The sequence below is a fragment of the Oncorhynchus clarkii genome, chromosome 13 (assembly GCF_045791955.1).
Source record: "Oncorhynchus clarkii lewisi isolate Uvic-CL-2024 chromosome 13, UVic_Ocla_1.0, whole genome shotgun sequence".
NCBI lineage: Eukaryota > Metazoa > Chordata > Actinopteri > Salmoniformes > Salmonidae > Oncorhynchus > Oncorhynchus clarkii.
The window spans coordinates 21,076,931-21,101,503 of NC_092159.1; the positions used below are offsets into that span (position 1 = coordinate 21,076,931).

A 24,573-nucleotide genomic window follows, 5' to 3' on the forward strand; every position below is an offset into this window, starting at 1 on the left:
TGGGATTATCGTTCTTCTGTTTCAATAACCAGTGTGTGCGTCACATGACTACTTAAATACATGTGAGTATTATGAGCATAACGACCCCTGACTTGCTTCCTCAGATTGGAGCCTAGGGATAGCAGTAGATCCACTGACCAACCAGTGCTCTGCAAAACCTTTTCTTGATTAGTGTTAACAGATTCAGCTCTATACAAGACATTTATCTGCTGTCAGAACATTGCACTCTCCTGTACCTTAGTACAGACCCCTTGACTTTTTCCACATTTTGTTACATTACAGCCTTATTCAAAAATGTAAATAGTTTTTTTCCTCATCAATCTACACACAATACCCCATAATGACAAATCAAAAACAGGTGTTTAGAAATTATTGCTATTTTATACAAAATAAAAGTGAAATATCACATTTACATAAGTATTCAGACCCTTTACTCAGTACTTTTGTTGAAGCACCTTTGGCAGCAGTTACAGACTTGAGTCTTCTTGGGTATGTTATTTGTCACATGCACCGAATACAACAGGTGTAGGTAGACGTTACAGTGAAATGCTTACTTACAAGCCCCTAACCAACAATGCAGTTTAAAAAAATATGAATAAGAAATAAAAGGAACAAGTAATTAAAGAGCAGCAGTAAAATATGGGGAGTTTCTCTCATTATATTCTGCAGATCCTCTCAAGCTCTGTCATGTTGGATGGGGAGCGTTGCTGCACAGCTATTTTCAGGTCTCCAGAGATGCTCGTTCGGGTTCTGGCTGGGACATTCAAGGACATTCAGACCTGAAGCCACTCCTGCGTTGTCTTTGCTGTGTGCTTAGGGTCGTTGTCTTGTTGGAAGGTTACTTTCGCCACAGCCTGAGGTCCTGAGTACTCTGGAGCAGGTTTTCATTAAGGATCTCTCTGTACTTTGCTCTGTTCATCTTTGCCTCGATCCTGACTAGTCTCCCGGTCCCTGCCACTGAAAAACATCCCCACAGCATGATGCTGCCACTACCATGCTTCACCGTAGGGATGATGCCAGGTTTCCTCCAGATGTGAAACTTTGCATTCAGGCCAAAGAGTTCAATCTCGGTTTCATCAGACCAGAAGATTTTGTTTCTCATGGTCAGAGTTTTTGGGTGCCTTTTGGCAAACTCCAAGCGGGCTGTCATGTGCCTTTTACTGAGGAGTGGCTTCCGTCTGGCCACTCTACCACAAAGGCCTGCTTGGTGGAGTGCTACAGAGATGGTTGTCCTTCTGGAAGGTTCTCCCATCTCCAAAGAGGTACTCTATAGAGCTCTGTCAGAGTGACCATCGGGTTCTTGGTCACCTCCCTGACCAGGGCCCTTCTCCCCCGATTGCTCAGTTTGGCGGGGCGGCCAGCTCTAGGAAGAATCTTGGTGGTTCCAAACTTCTTCCATTTAAGAATGATGGAGGCCAGTGTGTTCTTGGGACTTTCAATGCTGTAGCAATTTTTTTGGTACCCTTCCCCAGATCTGTGCCTCGACACAATCTTGTCTCTGAGCTCTACGGACAATTCCTTTGACCTCATGGCTTGGTTTTTGCTCTGACAAGCACTGTCAACTGTGGGATGTTATATAGACAGGTGTGTGCCTTTCCAAATCATGTCCAATCAATTGAATTTACCAAAGGTGGACTACTACAAAATAATTTGTAGAAACATCAAGGATTATCAATGGAAACAGGATGCACCTGAGCTCAATTTTCGAGTCTCATAGCAAATGGACTGAATACTTATGTAAATAAGGTATGTTTTTCATTTCTTTTTTTATTAGCGAAACATACTAAGAACTTGTATTTGCTTTGTCATTCTGGGGTATTGTGAGTAGATTGCTGAGGAAATGTTTTTATTTAATCCATTTTAGAATAAGGCTGAAGGCACTGTACATTCACACAAAGATCCAGGAGATGATTAAATGTTGTATTGCCATGGAGGCCTTTGTCACATTTGATTTACCTGAAACATTTCACTGAGGCCCATTTTAGCAATCTGAACAAGATGATAGGGCAAACATTGTGTATTCGTCATATATTGTAGCAAGTGTACAATTTAAATGAATTATACAACATTCATGGCTTTTTTTTTAAGGCCTACAATGTGTTTAATACCCTTTTAATGATGAGTGCAAGCATTACTGAAACTGAAGCATTTATAAACAATGTACCAAAACATTCAGGTTGATTCACATTTTACAGGTAAGGATGCCTCTAATTACTCTTTCCAGTGACGTAACCTTCACAGCTGTAGCCATGTTCAGCTAACGCCACGGAATGCCACTACAACGTCTTGCATTACAAGACCATCAACATTTATTTATTTTAGTAATCAAATAAACATGCTTTAAAGTTGTTTTATCAAAGAACATGTACGATACTAAATGGCATTCATGACGACCAGTGTATTGACCTTTGAATGCTTCACAGAAACTCTCCTTCTCCTACAGAGTAATTCATAGAACCTTGAGGCCAGTTTTCGACAACAAATAAGGCTTCTTGAGAATACATTGTCCGTCCCATGATGTTCCACTCTCCCTCACTGGGTGATATCATAGTTAACGTCTAAGTGAATGCTTTCATCTTCATGACCAAGACTTCCAATTATAGACTGTTGGGCTGGCACCTCGTACAATCATGGTATTAAAGAGGGAATCCCCAGTTTACAGTTTTCCCATGCATCATACAGGCGGGATAAGCAATTAGAGCCAACATGAAAACCTATCTAACTAATACTGTTATTCCATCTGGGGAGTGAAACCACTTGAGGCATATTAAGGCAGGCAAACCTAATGATAGTTATCATCCCTTTAGTGCGCTATTAGATTACAGTCTGCAGGTTGAGGTATCTCTGTGGTTTTAGCTTCACAACACAGATGGGCAGTATTCCTGTTACATGTATTTGAAATGTAAATTACTTTAGAATATTTTGTCATTTGCATTTCACCGGCCTGAACTACAATCCAATGTAGTTTGTAACAAGATACTTTCGAGACCTGTAATTTATATTTTCAAAATGCAAAATCATTTTCTATACTATTTTTTATTTTATAGCAGTTCAACATTTGGTGGCCCCCTTTCACCCTGCATCGGTATCAGAAGTCACGGCACTATGGTGTTATATGAGTGTCTGCTGAGTGAACATGTAAATGTAAAAATGTCCACCTGCAAAGCATGGTGGGTATTATTGATGAGCTCCACCCACAAAATGAGGCCAATAATAATACCCAGTGTGCTTTGCAATTGTTCATTTTTACATTTAGGTCATTTAGCAGACATTTATCCATAGCGACTTACAGTCAGTGCATTCAACCAAGGTAGATAAACAACCACATATTACAGTCATAGAAAGTTAAATGTTGTTGTTTTTGTTTCCGTTACTAAGACTATTGTTGTAGTGAAGGAGTGTACTTGCAAATGTATTTTGTATTAAAAAATAAATCATTCTAAATAGAATACTTTGCAAAAGTATTTTGTATTTTAGTTTGATACATTGGTCTTTAGAGTAGAGGCCCTCCGATTTAATTAGGGCCAATTTCAAGTCTTCATAACAATTGGTAATCAGCATTTATGGACGCCGATGACATTGCAATCCACGAGGAAATTGTGTGGCAGGCTGACCACCTGTTACGCGTGTGCAGCAATGAGCCAAGGTAAGTTGCTAGCTAGCATTAAACTTACCTTATAAAAAACAATCAATCTTCACATAATTACTAGTTACCTACACATGGTTGATGATATTACTAGGTTAACGAGCTTGTTCTGCGCTGCATATAATCAATGTGGTGGCTGTTAATTTATCATCGAATCACAGCCTACTTCAACCACACCAAACGGGAGATGATTTAACAAAAGCTCATTGCCGAAAATGCACAATCTTTGCACAAATGTACCTAACCATAAGCATCAACGCCTTTCTTAAAATCAATACACAGAAGTATATATTTTTAAACCTGCATATTTAGTTAAAAGAAATTCATGATAGCAGGAAATATTAACTAGGGAAATTGTGTCACTTCTCTTGCGTTGTGCAAGCAAAGTCAGGGTATATGCAACAGTTTGGGCCGCCTGGCTCGTTGCAAACTAATTTGCCAGAATTTTACATAATTATGACATAACATTGAAGGTTGTGCAATGTAACAGCAATATTTAGACTTAGGGTTGCCACCCGTTCAATAAAATATGGAACGGATCCGTATTTCACTGAAAGAATAAACATTTTGTTTTCGAAATGATAGTTTCCGGATTTGACCATATTAATTACCAAAGGCTTGTATTTCTGTGTTTATTATATTATAATTAAGTCTATGATTTGATATTTGATAGAGCAGTCTGACTGAGCGATGGTCGGCAGCAGCAGGCTCGTAAGCATTCATTCAAACTTTACTGCGTTGGACAGCAGCTCTTAGCAATGTTGGAGCCACAGCGCTGTTTATGACTTCGAGCCTACTCCCGAGATTAGGCTGGCAATACTAAAGTGCCTATTAAAACATCCAATAGTCAAAGGTATATGAAATACAAATGGTATAGAGAGAAATAGTCGACGCGTCATAATTCCTATAATAACTACAACCAAAAACGTCTTAACTGGGAATATTGACCCACCAGCTTTCATATGTTCTGAGCAAGGAACTTAAACGTTAGCTTTTTTACATGGCACATACTGCACTTTTACTTTTTTCTCCAACACTGTGTTTTTGCATTATTTAAACCAAATTGAGCATGTTTCATTATTTATTTGAGACTAAATAGATTTTATGTATGTATTTTATTAAGTTAAAATAAGTGTTCATTGTTCATTCAGTATTGTTGTAATTGTCATTATTACAAATATATAAATATATATAAATAAATATATATATATATATATATATATATATATATATATAAATCGCCCGATTAATTGGTATTGGCTTTTATTGGTCCTCCAATAATCGGTATCGGCATTGAAAAATCATAATCGGTCGACCTCTACTTTAAAGTAACTTGTATTTGTAAAAATATACATTTTGATGCATCTTCTGCCCTTGTCTTCTTCTTCCATTGGTGCAAAGCGAGTGAAACTATTGACTCACTTCGACACACAGTGTCCAGCAACACCTCCGCAGTAGAATGGTACAATTGGCAGTCGAGATAAAGATAAAACTTTTCTAGTACCCAAAATCCCTTATTAATCATGTCCTGCTCCATCTCATCCATGTAGGTCTGGATGACTTTCCAGACCCACACTCTCAATGCTTCTGATCACTATGGTAATCCAGTGTTGTCCTCAAAACTTGCCTCCTGGGCCCTGCGTGGCTTCTCCTTCCTCACTCCCCCTCAGTGCTTCCTCAACAGTATGTAGGTGAAGAGCACCACCACTCCAGCGGTCAGCACTGCGATGACACACTGGTGGATGGTGGTGACGGTCTCCAGCGTGTGGATGCGTTCCTCCATGGCGCTGGTGTGGATGTAGTCATAGATGGAGGCACCGATGCTCCACACCGCCCACGCGGCATCCACCAGTGCCTTCATAGTGGGGGAGACCATTGGGGTGCTGCAGGGCGCCGTTGGAGCTGGACCCCAGCCTCATCTGCCGCTCACGGGCCCCACTACACGGCCCTCACTGGGGGGGAAGGAGAGATAGGTACACACAGGGCACACTATGGTGACCTCTGACCCCTTAAATGGAAGTAATATGGCTAGTTGGAAAGGGGAAACTGAAGTAGCACTACATACAGGCTCTTTGAGCTAGTTCTCCTGACAGGTGATATATCTGCGATTGTTCAGGCAACTTATCAATAGGATATTCATTCATTATCCACAACATGTTATGATTACTGTTTTTTTTTTAGAATAGGTATCATTCTCATCTTTGTCAGAATGACCAGCTGTTATGTAGCCTCCCAGACTAACACCAGCTGACTGACTGACATCAGCGCACAGGGATAGCCTGTTGGTCACTCCTGACAATCTTCATCTTAGTAAATATGGAACATTGCGATGGAATAAAACGATGCACGGGAAAATCTCATTTGATTAGTGATGGGTTCCCCATGAGAAAACATTTCGAAACTGGGACCAATTTGAATAGCCTATGTGCGAAAATCGAGGCGACACATTCCTAAATGTCTATGGCTGCCAGTGGCATTTAGCAAATATATAACAGGACGGGACAAAGGAAGGAGATAAAATAATATTGATTGCGATAATTTACTTGGCCAAAACAAGAGCTTTTATAATTAAAAAAAACGCATCAACATCATCCAATTCGCCAGCGCGATATCATGCGACTATTACACACAAACGAATAATACTCACCAAGGGATTGGCAATGTTATGCAAATCGTTGTTGGAATAAGGATGAACATCCGTATCTGTGGTTTATGAAAATGATTATACAGTTTAGAATAAGTCGGTGTTGCAACTGTGACATTGCTCCTGCGTAAATGCGTCATTACGCACAGAAAGTAGGGCGTGCTCTACAGTCCTGTTCATTCTTGTTACGACAATAATCCTCAACTATTTGCCACGTGGAGTCGCACCACACCAACAAAAGAAGAAGGAGCGCAAGGGAAATTATGGGCCAATATAATAATCATATAAAATCGTAGTATTGGCTAGTGCCATGCTTACATACAATATAAAATGTCTCTTAATAACGGTCACTATGTATATTAGGGTATAATATGCCAATTTTATGACATTATTATGTGGGTTAAATAAATGTATAATTCGTATGAGAAAGAAACCACAGGAATGTATCCATTTTTCTTTAGTTTTATTGTCAATAGTGCGCCGACTTCTATGAATGTCTACTCCATCAATAAGTAGCCTATAACAATATCAGTCAAGTGCTGCGCCCAACATTGGCAATGGAAACCTATAACTTGGAGACATGTCGAAGTGACGCGCTCAAAATAACCAGGTTACCACTTAGCAGAAGCCCATTTTGGGGAGGTCCCAGCACGAGGGCGCAACACCATATATCAAATCCTTTCAGCTCTTGGCGATGTCGTGGTCATATAGCCTACGACTGGGCAATAACATCAGCAAGTCCGTTTACAGAGAATGGATATTTTGAGGACCGTCGGCGGTGCGTAGCGCACCGGGGTCGCTCAGACTGGGAAACATCGCATGTATCCATGAAAATAAGCTTAGGAGAATCACTGGCACTGTGGCACGAGTGCTACACTGTTGCGTTTTTCTTATTTAGGAGAAAACAACATTTCAAGTTATTTTGAAAGAAAATGGTGCAATTCGTCCCCAAGGATATTCTTTCTAAATTTGGGGATTGTGCAATACCAGCGCCACTGATCAAAAAGAGGGGCGGTGGTGGTGTGATGAGCAGCAGCGAACTTCAACTTCGCACACATCTCCAATCTCTCCCATACACTCCTCATCAAGCGAGGGTTTTGCGCGAAGTCATCTTGCTGTCCAAGGGATGCGGACGAGACATCACGGATCCTACCGTGTTGCGTGTTTATGCGGAACATGTTTGTGACATTGGAGAATATCAGGTAAAGACAACGTTAGCTCAGTCAAACAGTGAATATGAATAGCCTATTATGGTTCTGTAGACTTCCTTGAATTGATTGTTGCGCCTTCTTGTCTGGGTAGGAAGTAGTCGACAATATTGGGACAATTAATTTGTGCCAACTGCGTTTTTGAACAAGATATACTGAATGAATGCTAAACTACCAGGATTTCGGCTATTTTGTTCGTCATTATTCATCATAATGCAATTATAAATCAAGGACAAGCCACAATTCATCACACAATTATAGAGTGCTCTGAAATCAGTGTGTGCCAGAGGCTGGGTCTTTGCGGGCAAGGTGAGTCCTCATTCATTCAACTGGCCTACAAAGTCCCAGTTTCTGACTCATGTGACCAACACGTTCAGAATATGTTGCAAGTGAACTGACAACATATAGGTTCTGTACTTGTGAACAATTTCGCACTAATGCAATTTGGGGAGACGACATGCGCTGAACATTTCCCTGAATATGGACTACCTAACCAAGTGTATAACTTTTGGAAAAACGCACAGGCCTTGTTTATGGCCGACACGGGGATTGATATCAAAATATCAATTATAACACACAATATATATATATATATATATATATATATATATATATATATATATATATATATATATATATATATATATATATATATATATATATATATATCCTATATTGTTCCTTATTCTAGAAGTGAAGGGGTCAAATTGAGAGTGTTTGTTCATTGTTGTAATAAGATTGTCCTAAGACATGATGACAAGTCAGCCAAACAATTATTTAATACCCTTTTACAACGCCGATCTATAACTACTTTTAGATGACATCACATCAAGTCCATCCATATCTTTTCTACATGTGACACGTGGGCTTAAATCTCTATGACAGGCCTTCATGTGTTCTTCTCAACATTTATCAGACCTACATCTTGGAAATAGTTTTGGCCCATAAAAAAAAACGTCTTCGTGCAAAGATACAATAACTTTTATGACATCTCTTAACGGTCTACTTGAGAATAGTTTGTACGTCTAAGATAAGAGATGAATTCAACTGAGGGGGATAAAAAAAAGTCCATCTTCTAATAAGCTTAAAGTGTGTTAGTCATAAAAGTAGCAGTGAAGTCAGCTACCAAAATTAGTCTCAGACATATTTTCACCAGCGAATGCCATAGTCTACATACCCCACCAGGGAATTTAGCATCTAAACTCTAAATGCTTTACGTAATTAATATTAGGAATGCTGATGGTGACATCTACATACTCAAATGACACATAGGTAAGACATATGCTGAAGAATGTGTTTTATTTAAAGATGGATGCAATACTATCTAATTATTATATGTCGAAGTATAATGATCATTGCCATAGTGCTGTATTACAGCCTCTACTATTTAGGCCTATTATCTCACCATCTGGCTAAAATGCATGGCATTAATACATTTCTTTACGGTGCTGTTTTATAAAGTTTAAGTAGGCGGTGTTCTTCTCGTTCCTTGAACACAGACGGTGTTTATACAAGCCTGCCATTTTTAAGCTACAGTTGTGATAAAGCTGCGGCTGTCAGGTGGCAGCTCAGTTGAACTATTTTACACATCAGTGTACTTACTTTAACAGTTCATTTGTTTGTTATCATCAGTATAAGGACAAAATACAATAAACCTTGACGATTAGCATTTGTGAAACATTATCTTCTAACTGGAGAAATGCTATAGAAATTCTCCTCAAGAGTGAGCTGAGTTTCAAGTTTAGATCGATTTAAAAAAATAAATAAAAAAACGAATAAAAAAAGATGACACCCTCAAACTAAGAAGTTATCATTAACTTTCATATTCTCTGTTTCAGGTCACTTTAAGATATATGTAGGCATATGCTGATTTACATCCTACCACCATAAAGATGAGATGACTCACTCCAAAAACTAAACCAAAAACCCTGCATGACACAACTCCACCTCAATACCACCCAGGTAAACAGCCAGTATGAATGAGTATGCGAGCATAGAGGGCCTAAGTAGGAAGGCTTGGGAGGCTGGTAAACACAGTCCTGGGCCTGTATTGAATAAGCACCATGGCTATGCTAGATATCTCGGATATCCACCAAGAGTGCTGATTAAAGTTAGGATATAAACCGTGCTCGTTGCTACCGCCTAACAAGCCTTTTACATTGGTCCAGGTCCAGTCACTCATCTCGCGACTTGCAATAGTCTTTGCAGTCACTTTAACTAGACCATATCAGTCTCTAACCCAGGCTGCAACTGTAACTAGGCCTGGGCCTACACTACATGTGTGAGCGTATGCCAGGGAATGCTTGTTCAAGATATGTCAGGCCATTGGATTTGTTTGTTGAGTTTCCAACTTAAACACAGCAATTCCTAAAGCCATAACATATGTAATATATTGTCATTTTGTAGTAATTGTGAATACAGCAAACTCCTCTAATTCAACTGGCCTAGGTTGTGTTTACCTTGTCTGCTGCAATAAAGCTGAAGAGCTAATGAACTAGACTAGGGACCCTCCTGAGAAAGACTGAAGCTCTGAACTCATTCAACCCCTTTTAAAACGCCTACGCTAATCCCAACAAAACTCAGCCATTATAAATATACAATTCATAAATTGCTTTGTGTGAAATATGCAGCCCTCTAGCCCCGTCCGCTTAAGCTCAAAAGTCTAATGTGCTGGCCTATCGACAGGCTGGTTGGTTCTTCTTTCGCCTCTGTTTGTTGTTCCGAACGATCCAGCCACGGTTCTGCTGATACCCAACTAATCCAAGCTGAGAACCCACTCCTCAGCCAGTCCACAAGCCAGTGAACGCTACGGTTCAATCTCAAAATAGTTGGATCAGACAGAGACAGAGGGAGAAAAAGAGAGAGAGAGAGAGAGAGAGAGAGAGAGGGAGGGAGAACGAGAAAAAGGCAGCAAGAAAAGTGAGGGACTTTTAGGGGCAGCTGTGTTTTATTAACCCAGTCATAATGCCCCTAAAAATCCTTATTGCTCTTGCAATGGTCAACAGAATCTCCTATAAGAACAAGTCTCTGTGTTATGGGCCACGCACTCTTGTTACAAGCTCTATGAAATCCATTGGTCACATGGTCAAGTCCCTGAAAGATGTTCAGACAAATCTTGGAACAAATTGGAGGGCATTGAAAATGGAATAGAAAATGCTTACTTATTATTCCCGACTGACGCATTTCGACATTGCGGCCGTCGTCGGGGTGTTTCCCTAACTTGTCAATGAATTAGTCAAACCAATCTAGTTAGATGCAACTCTAGGTAGATGCAACAGGCGTTCTTATCCGAAGTTCACGGCTCGTTCAAGGTGCTCCGTACAGCATCACGATACTTTAGATGAGTGGGATGATTCAAGATCACAGCACACCTTGCCCAGACAGAACTATAGACATCTTCATCCTCACTAATGATAGCTGAGTACCCTGCAGGCTGGCCTTAGGATGTAATTATCTCACCGGTCTCCATTGTTTAACATGCAGACAAGTGAGCTATATGTCCTTCAGTTTCTTGACTTTGCGCCAAGGGCCAGACAGAGAGACGGGCGGAGGATTCTGATCTGATCCGGGTTGGGGTGTGGTGGGGTTGGATAACTGTCTGAGAGGGGGAGGCTGGCTGGAGGAGGAGACGGAGAGGAGTGCTCCTCCGTGGGGGTGAGTCATCGCCTTCGGAAGCTATTCGGTGAGTTTCCTCTGGGAGGATCGTGAATCCTCGGTTGGTCGGTGAATCCGCCGTCCTACTCGCCACAGCCAGAGAGGGACTGGGAAGGAAAGTGTGGGGGCCTGGCTGGGCTGATGACTCAGGGCCACGCACCGCACAAGGAGTGAGGGGGGAGGGAGGAATTACTCCAAGCATGTGGAATCTCATACAGCTATCACAGGACAGACACTGTGCTTCTACTAGGCTCCGAGGCTCTGTCGAAGTCTGTCCTTAGACACAGTGGTAATGGCAGTGGTAAGACGGCTAAGGGCCATTGGTTTCCATTGAAGAGGAACAGAACAGAGCAGTATATTCCTGTCCTCGCACCTTGAAGCAAAGTCATGCCCCCCTTCTTATTGAATGAATGACTTTCTAGCACAGCAAGTCGGTGCAAGTTTGACGCTCTGCAACTCCAGCAAAGGAATCAAGCATTGCATGCTGTCAAAATATTCCATTACAATAGTCTTGAAGATTTGGGAAGTGTCTCCAGTGACTGTCTAGATGTTAGGGGGAGGGGAGTTTATTGTCCAGTTCTTCCTGTTTCTTTCTTGAGTGATGATGCTCCTCCTCCAGCTCTGTCATTGGAGAAATCCTTTCGAATAACCAAGCTTAATTGAGTGATGATGACAAACATTTCCGGAAAGAGAAAGCGAGTGGTGCGAGAACTACCTGTATGACATGCACCATGGACTCTCTATGCGCCCCCTCTAGTGTGAGTCATCAGGCCTAAAGACGCCGAGCTGTGAGTGGTGATTCAGGTGTTGATAAATGGCCAACGGTGGAGGGCTGGTCAGGAGACAGGTGGGGGCTGGTGTGTGTTGGATGCGTGTATTGTGTGCAGTGTGGGCATATATCATCATGTGCATGTCTTGTGTGATGTGAGGGTGGAGGGGGGTTATGGTGTGTGTGTCTCCATGAAGGGGGGGTTGATGTTGTGTGATGCATGACTCAACAGGAGAGAAGGCCACACCCATGGGACGAGCCCAGGCTCCCTTCAGTGGCGGCATGGGCCTAGATCTCACTGACTATGGGTGCCATGATTAAGGTGTCTTGGCCTAACGGATGGAGCTCAAACACTTGAAGAGCCACTCAAATCCTGCACAAACACTCCGACACAAAGGCAGAGAGGTCGGGCGAGAAAGTGCCCTTCACCCTCCGCCGCATCCCCCTTTATAAACAAACTCTTCCCACCTGATATCAGCCAACCGGCTACTGAGTCTGAGACCTGGCCCCGTATTCACAAAGCATCTCATAGCAGTGCTGATCTAGGATCAGGTCCCGCCCTGTCCATACAATCATATTCATTATGATCTAAAAGGCAAAAAAAACTGAACCTAGATCTGCACTCCTACTCTGAGACACTTTATGATAGGGACAACCCAGAGTAAATAGAACGACTTAGCCATGGCTTAACCATGTGTTGCATCTCCATAATGGTAATTTCCTCCAGTAATTACTCATCATTAAATGTCTCTCTCTCCCAATCACCTGGTTAGTGTTTATAATACGGTCTGCCTTGGTAAATTCACATCATTCTGAAATAGCCTGATTGTGTTTAATTGGAGCGTTCACTAAACAGAGTCCACCCACCAGCATCAACAAATCCAATGTATTTTAACAGCAGGCAACAATTTAATCTGCTTCTATATATCACCATTGTAAACAAACAAGACGCAGAGCACAATGTTGCACAATGAGCCTGAGTTTAGGAGGAGGAGTTGAAAGGTCAGGTAAACAGTTGTCCCAGGCTTTCCCTGCCTTTTTAATCAGGACTCCTGTCCATTTTTTATCTTGGTTAGATCTCTTGACTTATGGCTGTGTACACTAATGCTGCACTCCATGGCTCTTTAACCCAATGTTTGGTTTGCTTCATATGGACTGGAATGTCAAGTTGCTATTTGGCGTGGAGGCTTGTGCGCTGAGTCGCCGACAAAGCATGGAATGAATCCTTTGTAGGCTAATGGGCGGGCCAACCTTTTCCAGTGTTTGTCATGGTGAGTTTGTTTGCCTATATGCATACCTCATATTCATATTCAGTGCTAACTTCAGTGCTTGTGTGTTTCCATCCTGTGAATATAGGACCTCAAAGCCCGAAGTGGTCCTGTCTGATGATGCTTTAGATATGGTTGTGGCCATTGAATGAAGCGTTCACAGTAAACTAATGATGGCAGGGGTCTGTATTGGCAAGAATGCACAAAATCCCTGTCATTCAGTAACTAACAGACCACTTTTACGCTAAAACAGACTTCACAGAGTAAGCCACAGATGCTCAACCGTTCAAATCTCTGCACAGCATGTTGGAAAGGACTAAGGGGAGACAACCTTGCTACCTCAATGGCCTCCTGCAGTCTTCAAGGACTGAGTAGGGCCAGTGAACTTAATGAGATTTTCATGGTTTCAACAGCACAGCATGAAAGGTTACATCTTGAAGACCCACAGTCTAGTCCTCCTTGTCCAGGCTGGCTCAGTTGATAGGACGACATGACCGTAAGGGGAAATCCATCTTCCTCAAAACCCCTCTAAAATTAGTCTTCCGCCCCTCTATCAAAACTGTCAATGGAGCTCCTTCAAATCACAGAGAAAACATGATTGTTCCTCTTTGGTCTTTCTGTTGGCAAACCCCCTTCATCTTGAAGGAGAAGCTAAATCCATTTATAGTCCATTTCATGGGGAAAATGTGTGTGTGGCACAACTGTTCTACAGGGCCGAACAAAGAGATGTTTTATGTTGGCACTAGATTGATGTCTGTGGATCACAATGTGACAAGGCAGACCTCAGAAGACCCTTGCCCAGCAGCTAGTGATGTGCCTTCTTATTCTTGGAGCCACTCTCTTATCCCAGGACATAGAAACCCTTGGCCTGGCCATCCATACAACTCCAAAACCAACAGTGCTGCCCATGTGTAAGCAAAGAGGGCAAGTGTTTTTTTCACGACACCTAAATGTATTTTTATTTTGTGGACAACTGTCACACCCTGACTATAGTTTGCTTTGTATGTTTCTATGTTTTGTTTGGTCAGGGTGTGATCTGAGTGGGCATTCTATGTTGTGTGTCTAGTTTGTCTGTTTCTGTGTTTGGCCTGATATGGTTCTCAATCATAGGCAGGTGTTAGTCATTGTCTCTGATTGGGAACCATATTTAGGTAGCCTGTTTGGTGTTGGGTTTTGTGGGTGATTGTCTCCTGTGTCAGTATTTGTACCACACGGGACTGTTTCGGGTTTTCATGGTTCTTGTAGTTTATTCATGTATAGTTTCTTTATTAAAGAACCATGAATTATAACCACGCTACATTTTGGTCCACCTGTCCTTCCCAGGAAGAACCCCGTTACAACGTCTTTCGTTGCCCACTTTGCTTTTTGTTATTCCACAAGGCTTTGTCTTGGCCAGTTCCTGTGCACATAGCTCTGTGGGATCTGAGGCGTCACACACTGTGGGGATGTTTTTTTTGGTCATGTGACCGTCTAGAGTTGACACTGGTATTGATTCCCCCCACTAGGATCTTTTGACTTCCTTGACTTCCCTTTTAGTTTGTAGTGGAGTAAAGTGGCTTTACAGCGCTTCTACATCGCAACCCTGTTTGGAACGGTCATCAACAGGTTGATCGCCAAGGCATTCCTAGTCGATCGCCAAATATTCTGTAAAAAAACAACAACAACAATAAGCCTTGGGTTCTGATTTTTTTTCTTGTCTCACTCTGTTGTTGGAAGGTGCACCCGATTCAGCTGCCCTGCATGCCAGGTATGCGATGTGTTCCCATTTTGTTTTTACACTGCTGCTACTCGCTGTTTATTATCTATGCATCGTCACTTTACAAATGACTTCGACTAAACTGTACTCCCGCACATTGACACGGTACCAGTGTCCCCTGTATGTAGCCTCACCGATATGCAATTTTCTTGTTATTTTTTTTATTTTAATATTTTTTTAAACTTTAGTTTCTTTAGTACATATTTTCTTAACTCTATTTCTTGAACTGCATTGTTGCTTGTAAGTAAGAATTTCACTAAGGTCTACTACACCTGTTGTATTTGGCGCATGTGGCAAATAACATTGGATTTGAAGACTGTCCCTTTTTGGTCAGTGTCAGCGGAGGCCCCTCAGTCTGCTGCTCTCCCTCCGCTGAGACTGACCATCAGATGCAGGCTCCATCAGCCTAGTAAAAAAAAAAAAGCAAATTATTTACATTTATGCTGATTCAGCTGTGCCTCACAATAATACAACAACTGGTCTATTAATGGTGTGATCATATAGCCTACCTCAAATGTTGAAATATAATTGTAAAAAATGGTCTGAGAAGCAAAGCCAATATGCAGTGATAATTTATTGGGCTTATAGCCTACTGCACAAACCTCATTACTAGAGTACTGTTTTTAACAGGTTAATGTTGCCTAGGCTTACGTTTTAAATCATGTAAAAAAAATAAAAGAATCTGAACGGTAGATCTCGGCTTGCATTTTCACTCAGAAAAGGTACTGCTTTAGATTATTCCGGGTGGTTCCTGCCTTTGTCTCTTATTTATCATCTTCATTGTCTTCATCTTCTCAATAAATAGGTTTTATTCAGTAGCCAACTGTTGCATCAATGCATGCCACCATCTCTATAATATGGCTGTAGATATCTTCTGAAGTAGGGGGATATTTATGATGTAACACACCACACAACTGCCATCTTTTGAAACTTTAGCAGCCTCCGCCACGGCCATTTTAGATATAAAGTTAATAACGAAGTTGTATTGAGTAAACACTCGTCTCCGTTCCCAGAGGGGGAGAGAAGAGAATTAATGTAGTGCAGTAAATTTAACTCAACTTTGCCTCATTCATGAACCCCCCCCTAAAAAGAACCTGTTCCAACAAGTGAAACACTTTCCAGCTAAGCTAACACAAAGGCCTTTTAACATAACATAAGATAATTGGTTTTCAATTATGAGATACCAATAAAAAAAACAGGTTAACGCCTCTGTCAAAGGCTGAGAAATGCTTAAAGTGTCAGACATAACCATATAAAGGTGATTTCTCAAAATATTTTGATACATTGCTTTCAGAAAGTATTCACACCTCTTGACTTATTCCACATGTTGTTACAGCCTGAATTTAAAATGGATTCATTTGAGATTTTGTGTCACTAGCCTACATACACAACCTCATGTCAAAGTGGATTTTTTACAAATTAATTAAAAATGAAAAGCTGAAATGTCTTTAGTCAAGTATTCAACTGCTTTGTTATGGCAAGCCTAAAGAAGTTCAGGAGTAAAAATGTGCTTAACAAGTCACATAATTTGTATGGACTCTGTGTGCAATAAGTGTTAAATTATTTTTTTTAGGACTACCTTGTCTCTGTACCCCACACATACAAATTACTTGTAAGGTCACTCAGTCGAGCAATGAATTTCAAACACACAGATCAGGGAGGTTTTCTAATGCCTCACAAAGGCCATCTAAAAAGCATACATTGAATATCCCTTTGAGCATGGTGAAGTTATTAATTATACTTTGGATGGCGTATCAATACACCCAGTCACTACAAAGACACAGGGGTCATTCATAATGTAGTTGCCGGAGAGGAAGGAAACTGCTCCGGGACTTCACCATGAGGCCAATGGTGACATTAAAACAGTTACAGCGTTGGCTGTGATAGGAGAACACTGAGGATGGATCAACAACATTGTAGTTACTCCACAATACTAACCTGAATGAAAAGAGTAAAAAGAAGGAAGCCTGTACAGAACACAAATATTCCAAAACATGCATCTTGTTTGTAATAATGCACTAAAGTAAAACATGTAAGCAAAGAAATAATCTTTATGTCCTGAATACAAAGTGTTATGTTTGGGGTAAATACAACATCACTGAGTACCACTCTTCATATTTTCAAGCATGGTGGCTGCATCATGTTATGAATATGATTGTCATCAGCAAGGACTAGGGAGTTTCTTCAGGATAAAAATAAACAGAATAGCGATAAGCACAGGCAAAATCCTCGTAGAAAACCTGGTTCAGTCTGCTTTACAAAAGACACTGGGAGACAAATTCACCTCTCAGCAGGACAATAACCTAAAACAAGGTCAAATATACACTGGAGTTGTTTACCAACACAACATTGAATGTTCCTGAGTGGCTTAGTTACATTTTTTACTTATGTTTTTTATTTGACCTTTATTTAACTAGGCAAGTCAGTTAATAACTTAAATCTGCTTGAGAATCTATAGCAAGACTTGAAAATAGCTGTCTAGCAATGACCAACAACCAACTTGACAGAGCTTGAAGAATTATTTTTATAATAATGTGCAAATATTACACAATCCAGGTGTGCAAAACTCTTAGACTTACACAAACATACTTACCACTGTAATTGCTGCCAACGGCAATTCTAACAGGTATTGACTCAGGGGTGTGAATACTCAGATATTTCTTTATTTCATTTTCATTACATTTACAAACATTTCTAAAAACATGTTTTCACTTCATCATTATGGGATATTGTGTGTAGATGGGTGAGAATAAAATATATTTAATCCATTTTGAATTCAGGCTGTAACACAACAAAATGTGGAAGGGTATATATGAATACTTTCTGAAGATACTGTATATCCGACAGAAAACACCTTCCCACACACACGCAAGTCAACCCTGGGTGTCTGCTGAGATGTTGACGGGGGATTGGCTGCCGAGGAACAGAGGCTGCAACCAATTAGCATACAGAGTAGTGATATGTGATGTATCCTCAAATGCCCCCCGGTTAACAGAGAGGATAGCATGAACACACCACACATTCTCTCTCTCTCTCTCTTAATCACCGTTCCTTTTTCTCTCTCTTCCTCCTCTCTTTCTTTCTTCCTCCTCAGGTTCAGGCAGTCTAGAGGCCTTGTGATCCGACTGAGCCCCGGCTTTGTGGGATACTCTAGGACGCCAGCATTAAGATAACGAGGCAGTCACGGTGGGTCTAGTTCTCCAGGAAGTAGTGAGAATCTTTAAACTACTCTCAAGTCTCATTCAGAGAGAGAGAGAGAGAACCCTGTGGTGGGCATAAGTAAGAGCATGGATGGTTAAATTGGGCGACGAGAATGAAATGGATTCATTTCTGGTTTGATTTAAAGGCGTAGTAATTAGAGGTGGGAACAGAGTAGTATTTAGCAGCAGAGGTGAGAGAGAAGTGAGGTGAATGCTCGACATTTCCCAATAGAAACTGCATCTATGCGTGTCATGTGTTAAATAGCAATCTGATTGGCTGACTGACTACGGTTGTATAGGTCTGTTGTACTGTACAGAGCATTATGTAGTCATGAGCTTAGAGAATCAACTAGATGACCATCTCAGTGGGACTCGCCAGGTTAAATAAAGGATAGATCAAATAAATAAAGGTCGGGACTTTCCTCTCATGCAGGCTGCAGTTTGCAGTGGAGTGGGACATGAGAAGGGATGGGTGGGTGAGATTTATACTAGTAGATTCACAAGGGGCTGGAGTGAACTGGTGCTTTTCTCTGCTCTCCTCCCATTTTCTATGCAGCTGCCTGGTATGTGGGTCACACCATGATTTTGTGTGTGTGTTTTCACCCACCTGTGTGTGTGTGTGTGTACCTCGGCGTGCACCTGTGTGTGTGTGTGTGTGCGTGTGTTCCTTAATGTGAATGTATCTCTCGCCAGACAGAGGGAGATATTTAAGTGTGACACGATGCATGGCCTGTTTTGCCTTGCTCCCAGCCGTCAAGAGAAGTGTACACATCCCTCACCCAGGCCAGGGAGGAAGGATGTTTTTGATGAAGTGGAGGGCTGAATTTAGGCCCAGGCATTCTCAGTATCTGTCACCCAACTCCAATAGATCACCTTGCAATGTGTTGCCCTGAGGAAGTGTGTGTCCATGTTGACTCCCTCCCTCCCAGCTTTAGGTTGCTTTGAGCTGAGCCCAGTAAATGCACACCGTGCCTTCAGAAAGTATTCACACCCCTGACTTATTCCACATTATTTATAGCCGGAATTCAAAATGGATTAAATGGATGTTCTTTTCACCCATCCACACACAATACCCAAAATACTTCCGAAGTGAAAACATGTCTTTAGACATTTTAGCAAATTTATTGAAAATTAAAGGCTTGTTAGAATCACATTTGGCAGCAAATACAGCTGTGACTTTTTCTGGGTAAGTCTCTAAGAACTTTGCACACCTGAATTGTACAATATTAGCACATTATTCTTTTTTAAATTCTTCAAGCACTGTCAAGCTGGTTGTTGATCATTTCTAGACAGCCATTTTCATGTCTTGGCATAGATTTACTGCCTTATTGCAAACAGGATGCATCTTTTGGAATATTTGTATTCTGTACAGGCTTCCTTCTTTCATTCAGGTTAGTATTGCGGAGTAACTACAATGTTGTTGATCCATCCTCCGTTTTCTCCCATCACAGCCATTAAACTCTGTAACTGTTTTAAAGTCACCATTGGCCTCATGGTGAAATCCCTGAGTGGTTTCCTTCCACTCCAGTAACTGAGTTAGGAAGGATGCCTGTATCTATGTAGTGACTGGGTGTATTGATACACCCTCCAAAGTGTAATTAAAAACTTCACCATGCTCAAAGTCTGCTTTTTAAAGATGTATTTTTCATCTACCAATAGGTGCCCTTCTTTGGGAGACATTGGAAAACCTCCCTGGTCTTTGTGGTTGAATCTGGGTTTGAAATTCACTGCTCGACTGAGGGACCTTACAGATCATTGTATGTGTGGGGTACAGAGATAGTCAAGTCAAAAAGCATGTTAAACACTATTATTGCACAGTGAGTCCATTCACCATGAGTTGTTAAGCATATTTTTTACTCCTGAACTTATCTAGGCTTTCCATAAAAGGGCTTTTCATTTTTATTAATTTGTAAAAATGTAGAAAAACAATTCCACTTTGACATTATGAGGTATCGTGTGTAGGCCAGTGACACAAAATCTCAATTGAATCCATTATAAATTCAGGCTGTAACACAACACAATGTGGAAAAACTAAAGGTGTGTCAATACTTTGAAGGCAATGTACACAGTGACACTTGCTTTCCCTTCCTAAAGTGTCCCCTACATTTACTTCCCTACTAAATTGGAGTACATCACTTTAAACTTTCCAGTATGTATTGAGATGTTTGGATGGACCTTAAAGTCCTCAGGTTGTGGTGGTCATGCGCTGTATCCTCGGTCGACTACAACGTATTTTGAATATGGTAGGGAAACCGACTGTGCTGTATGTATGTTTGAACAATGCCATAACAATGTCATCTGCATTGTTTAGAGTGGTTTACCAGATGGCTTCCATGGAGTTTCTCAACCTCCACCAAATAGGGAATTGCCATTGACAGCAAGTAAACAGCCAGAACACCAACTGCCGCCAACGTAAACATCTTAAGGTAGCAAGCGTCTCTGCTACATTCAAAACCACTGCTGCAGTTGTCAGGTAAAAACAACATCCTCCTTACACTACCTCTCAAACGCTTTCACAACCCAGACTCAACTCTTACAATCTCTATCCCAAATGTTGAGTTAACGTTGAATGAATGTATTCACTGTATACATATCTGTATAGGCTCGGATAAAGGTCATAAAGCATCCAATGACGGGTGGAAATGAAGACCACACAGCTTGAAGAGATCAGGTTGAAGAAGGAGGACATATTTAACTTGTGGGTCATAGGTCAAACTCTCCCTCTTTCCATCTCCCCCGCTCTCTTTCACTCTCTATCAAGGCACAAGGCGAGACCCAGATGCAGACACAGGAGGCAGATGGTTGGAGTCTTACAATGTTTAATAATACAAAGGGGTAGACAAGAGAATGGACGTGGACAGGCAAAAAAGTAAAAACCAGATCAGAGTCCAGGAGGTACAGAGTGGCAGACAGGCTTGTGGTCAAGGCAGGCAGAATGGTCAGGCAGGCGGGTACAGAGTCCAGAAACAGGCAAGGGTCAAAACCAGGAGGACTAGAAAAAGGAGAACGGGAAAAACACGCTGGTTGACTTGACTAAACATACAAAACGAACTGGCACAGAGAGACAGGAAACACAGGGAAAAATACACTGGGGAAAATAAGCGACACCTGGAGGGGGTGGAGACAATCACAGGAACAGGTGAAACAGATCAGGGAGTGACAGTACATCAGACAGAGGGAGCCCAGTGACAAAGTCCAGAGATATGAGACCAGGGACGATGAGGGACCGGTAGTGACTGAAGGAGGCCAGAAGGAGCTTGCCATGGAGTCTTGTTCTGAGCACACACTGTGCATGCGGCGACGAAGGCAGAGATGTCAGGGACCATTGTGGGCCACCTGAAACGTTGTCAGAGGAAGGCTAGTGTACGACGGGACCCTGGATGACAGGTCAGCCTGGAGGAATGAGCCCATTCCAGGACCGGACTGGATTAGGGACAAACAGCCGGTTAACTGGGCCACCTTCAGGTCCAGGCTGGGAGCGTTGTGGTTCTCAATACCCCAATCCACAGTGGCAGCAAGGCATGAGGTAGGAAGAACGGTTTCAGAGGTCGAGGGTGTGGCAGAGGAACTGTATAGGCGGGAGAGGGCGTCAGGCTTCACATTCTTTGACCCTGGGCGGTAGGAGATGGTGAAGTTAAATCTGATGAACAGGAGGGCCCACCGGCCCTGCCTGGAGTTGAGGCACTTGGCTGTATGGAGATATTCCAGGTTTTTATGATCGGTCCATACCAGGAATGGCTGTTCTGCTCCTTCCAGTCAGTACTTCCACTCTTCCAACACCATCTTCACCACCAGGAGTTCTCGGTTGCTGACATTGTAGTTCCTTTCAGCAGGATTGAGATGGGACTGGACGGCACAGGGATGAAGCTTCTGGTCCTGGGCAGATCGCTGGGACAGGATGGCCCCCACTCCAACATCCGAAAGGTCCACTTCCACCACAAATTGAGGCGAGGGGTCAGGATGGATGAGGATGGGTGCTGTTGTGAACCAATGCTTCAGGTCCACAAAGGCTTTGTCAACAGCTGGAGACCATTTGAACTGTACCTTGGGAGAGGTGAGTGCCAAGAGGGGGGCCGCCAGGGTGCTGTAGTCCCAAATGAAACGGTGGTAGAAGTTTGCAAACCCAAGAAACCGTTGCAACTGCACCCTGGACATTGGTTGAGGCCAATCCACCACTGCTGTCACCTTTCCAGGATCCATCTGAACATTGCCCTCAGCAATGACATATCCCAGAAAGGTTATTGTAGAGCGGTGGAACTCACACTTCTAGGCTTTCACAAACAGTTGGTTCTCCAGGAGGCGCTGAAGGAACAGTCTGACATGAAGAACATGTTCTTGTGCAGTTCGGGGGGGGGGGGGGGGAAAGAGGATGACATCAAAGTACGCGAACACAAACCGGTTTAGCATGTCCCGAAGCACATCATTGACCAAAGCCTGGAAAACAGCGGGGGCTTTGGTGAGTCTAAATTGCATGACCTGGTACTCATAATGTCCACTGGCTGTGTTGAAGGCTGTCTTCCACTTATCCCCCTCGCGTAGCCGAACCAGGTGGTAGGCATTTCGAAGGTCCAACTTGGAAAATATGGTGGCCCCCGTGAGAGGTTCAAAAGTCGAGAATAGGTGGAGGGTGGGGGGGGGGGGGATAACAATTCTTGACAGTAATGTCATTAAGTCCCCGATAGTCAATGCATGGACGCAGGGTCTTGTCCTTTATCTCCACAAAGAAAAAGCATGCGCCGACAGGAGATGCAGACGGACGGACAGCCCCAGTAGCCAGAGAATCGTCTATAGCTTTGGTCTCTGGTCCAGACAGAGAATACAATCGACCCCGAGGTGGTGTAATGCCTGGGAGAAGATCAATGAGACAAGCATAAGGACAGTGCGGGGGGAAGGAAGTAGCACGTGTCTTGCTGAACACTTCCAGGAGGACATGGTATTCTGTGGGGATAGCAGACATCCAGTCTTGCTAACATTCAGAGGAAGATGACTTGAGGAAGGCTGGCAAAATGGGCTCCAACCCAGGATGGAGCTTGTGGTCCAATCCATTGGATTGTGCTTTTGAAGCCAGGAAAATGCCAAAACAACCGGAACATGGGGAGATGCAATGAGGAGGAACTACATTGTCTCACTGTTATTACCAGAAACCTGTAATTGAACGGGCACAGTACTATGGGTGACTTCCCCTATAGAGCGGCCATCCAGTGCCCTAGCATCCGTGAGCACAGAGAGAGGCTGAGTGTGAATACCAAGCTCCGAAGCTATCGTGGCATCCATATGACTCTGGGGCTGATTAATGTCTGTAAGCACTCGGAGAGACTGAGATTGGTCTCCCCACAGCACAAGAGCAAAAAAGGTTGGGCGGGTGATGGGAATTGGGGAACTTCCAGTCTGACTCACCATAGTACTGGTACCCACTAGAGACAAGGGTTTCCTAATAGGGCAGGTAGCTATAAAATGTCCTGCCCCTCCACAGTACAGACAACAGTTATTATTCATCCTTCGTGAGCTTTCCCCAACTGATAACCTAGCTCTTCCCAAATGCATAGGCTCAGGAGTATCCAACTCACCCGTCGTGAATTCCCGAGAGGGCTCGGGTGGCTTCCAATCCTCTCGTAAGAGCTGGCTTCGGAAACTTCCAGAATCCCTTGGAGGTGAACGCGCCATAGCGGGTGCACGAGTGTGCCTGAGACCAGACCGCCTCTCACTCTTACGGTCCTTTAGGCGTCCATCAATTTTAATGGTAAGGGCAAGAAGGGAGTCGAGATCCATCTGCAATTCCCGAGCAACTAGCTCATCCTTTACCGCATCAGATAATCCGCGCAAAACAAAGTATCGGAAAGAAACTCTGGATTCCAGGCACTCTCGGCGGCCAATGTGCAAAAATCAACGGCGTAGTCTGCCATACTACGGGAGTTGGCGTAAGTCAAGCAATTTACTGGCCGTCTTTCTTCCGGAAACCAGAGACTCAAATACCTTTCTCACTTCGGCCATGAATTCCTCCAGATGACCACAAACGGCAGATTGTTGCTCCCAAACTGCCATAGCCCAGGAGAGCGCCCTTCCCGACATTAGTGTAATAATATACGCTATCTTCGATCTGTCTCAAGGAAACGAAGATGGCTTTAGCTCAGAAATAAGTTGAGCACTGAGAAAGAAAACCCCGGCAGTTACCAGGATTCCCTGAATATCGCTCCAGAGGAGGTAAGCGGAGATCTCGGGGAGCTGGGATAGGCTGTATAAACTCACCACAGATAGGTGAAGAATTACTGGGTGATTGGGGTTTGTCAGAGGTAGCCTCTGAGCCAACTCCCTCATTTGCTCCATAATAGCCTTTAACCCATGTTCGTGGCGTTCCGTCAAGGACCTGAGCCCTTCCAAAAGGCCCTGTAGAGACTCCTCATGTCTCCTAATGGTGGCTCCCTGCAGGG

At 42.7% G+C, this 24,573-nt stretch overlaps 1 long non-coding RNA gene across 1 annotated transcript; it reads left to right on the forward strand.

Annotated features, from left to right (window-relative positions):
- The first annotated feature begins 17,637 nt into the window (after positions 1 to 17,637).
- Positions 17,638 to 22,814, forward strand: LOC139424566 (uncharacterized). The gene is made up of 3 exons (XR_011635955.1): positions 17,638 to 18,131; positions 20,457 to 20,618; positions 20,748 to 22,814. It is a non-coding gene; the product is annotated as an uncharacterized lncRNA (long non-coding RNA).
- Positions 22,815 to 24,573: the final 1,759 nt, after the last annotated feature.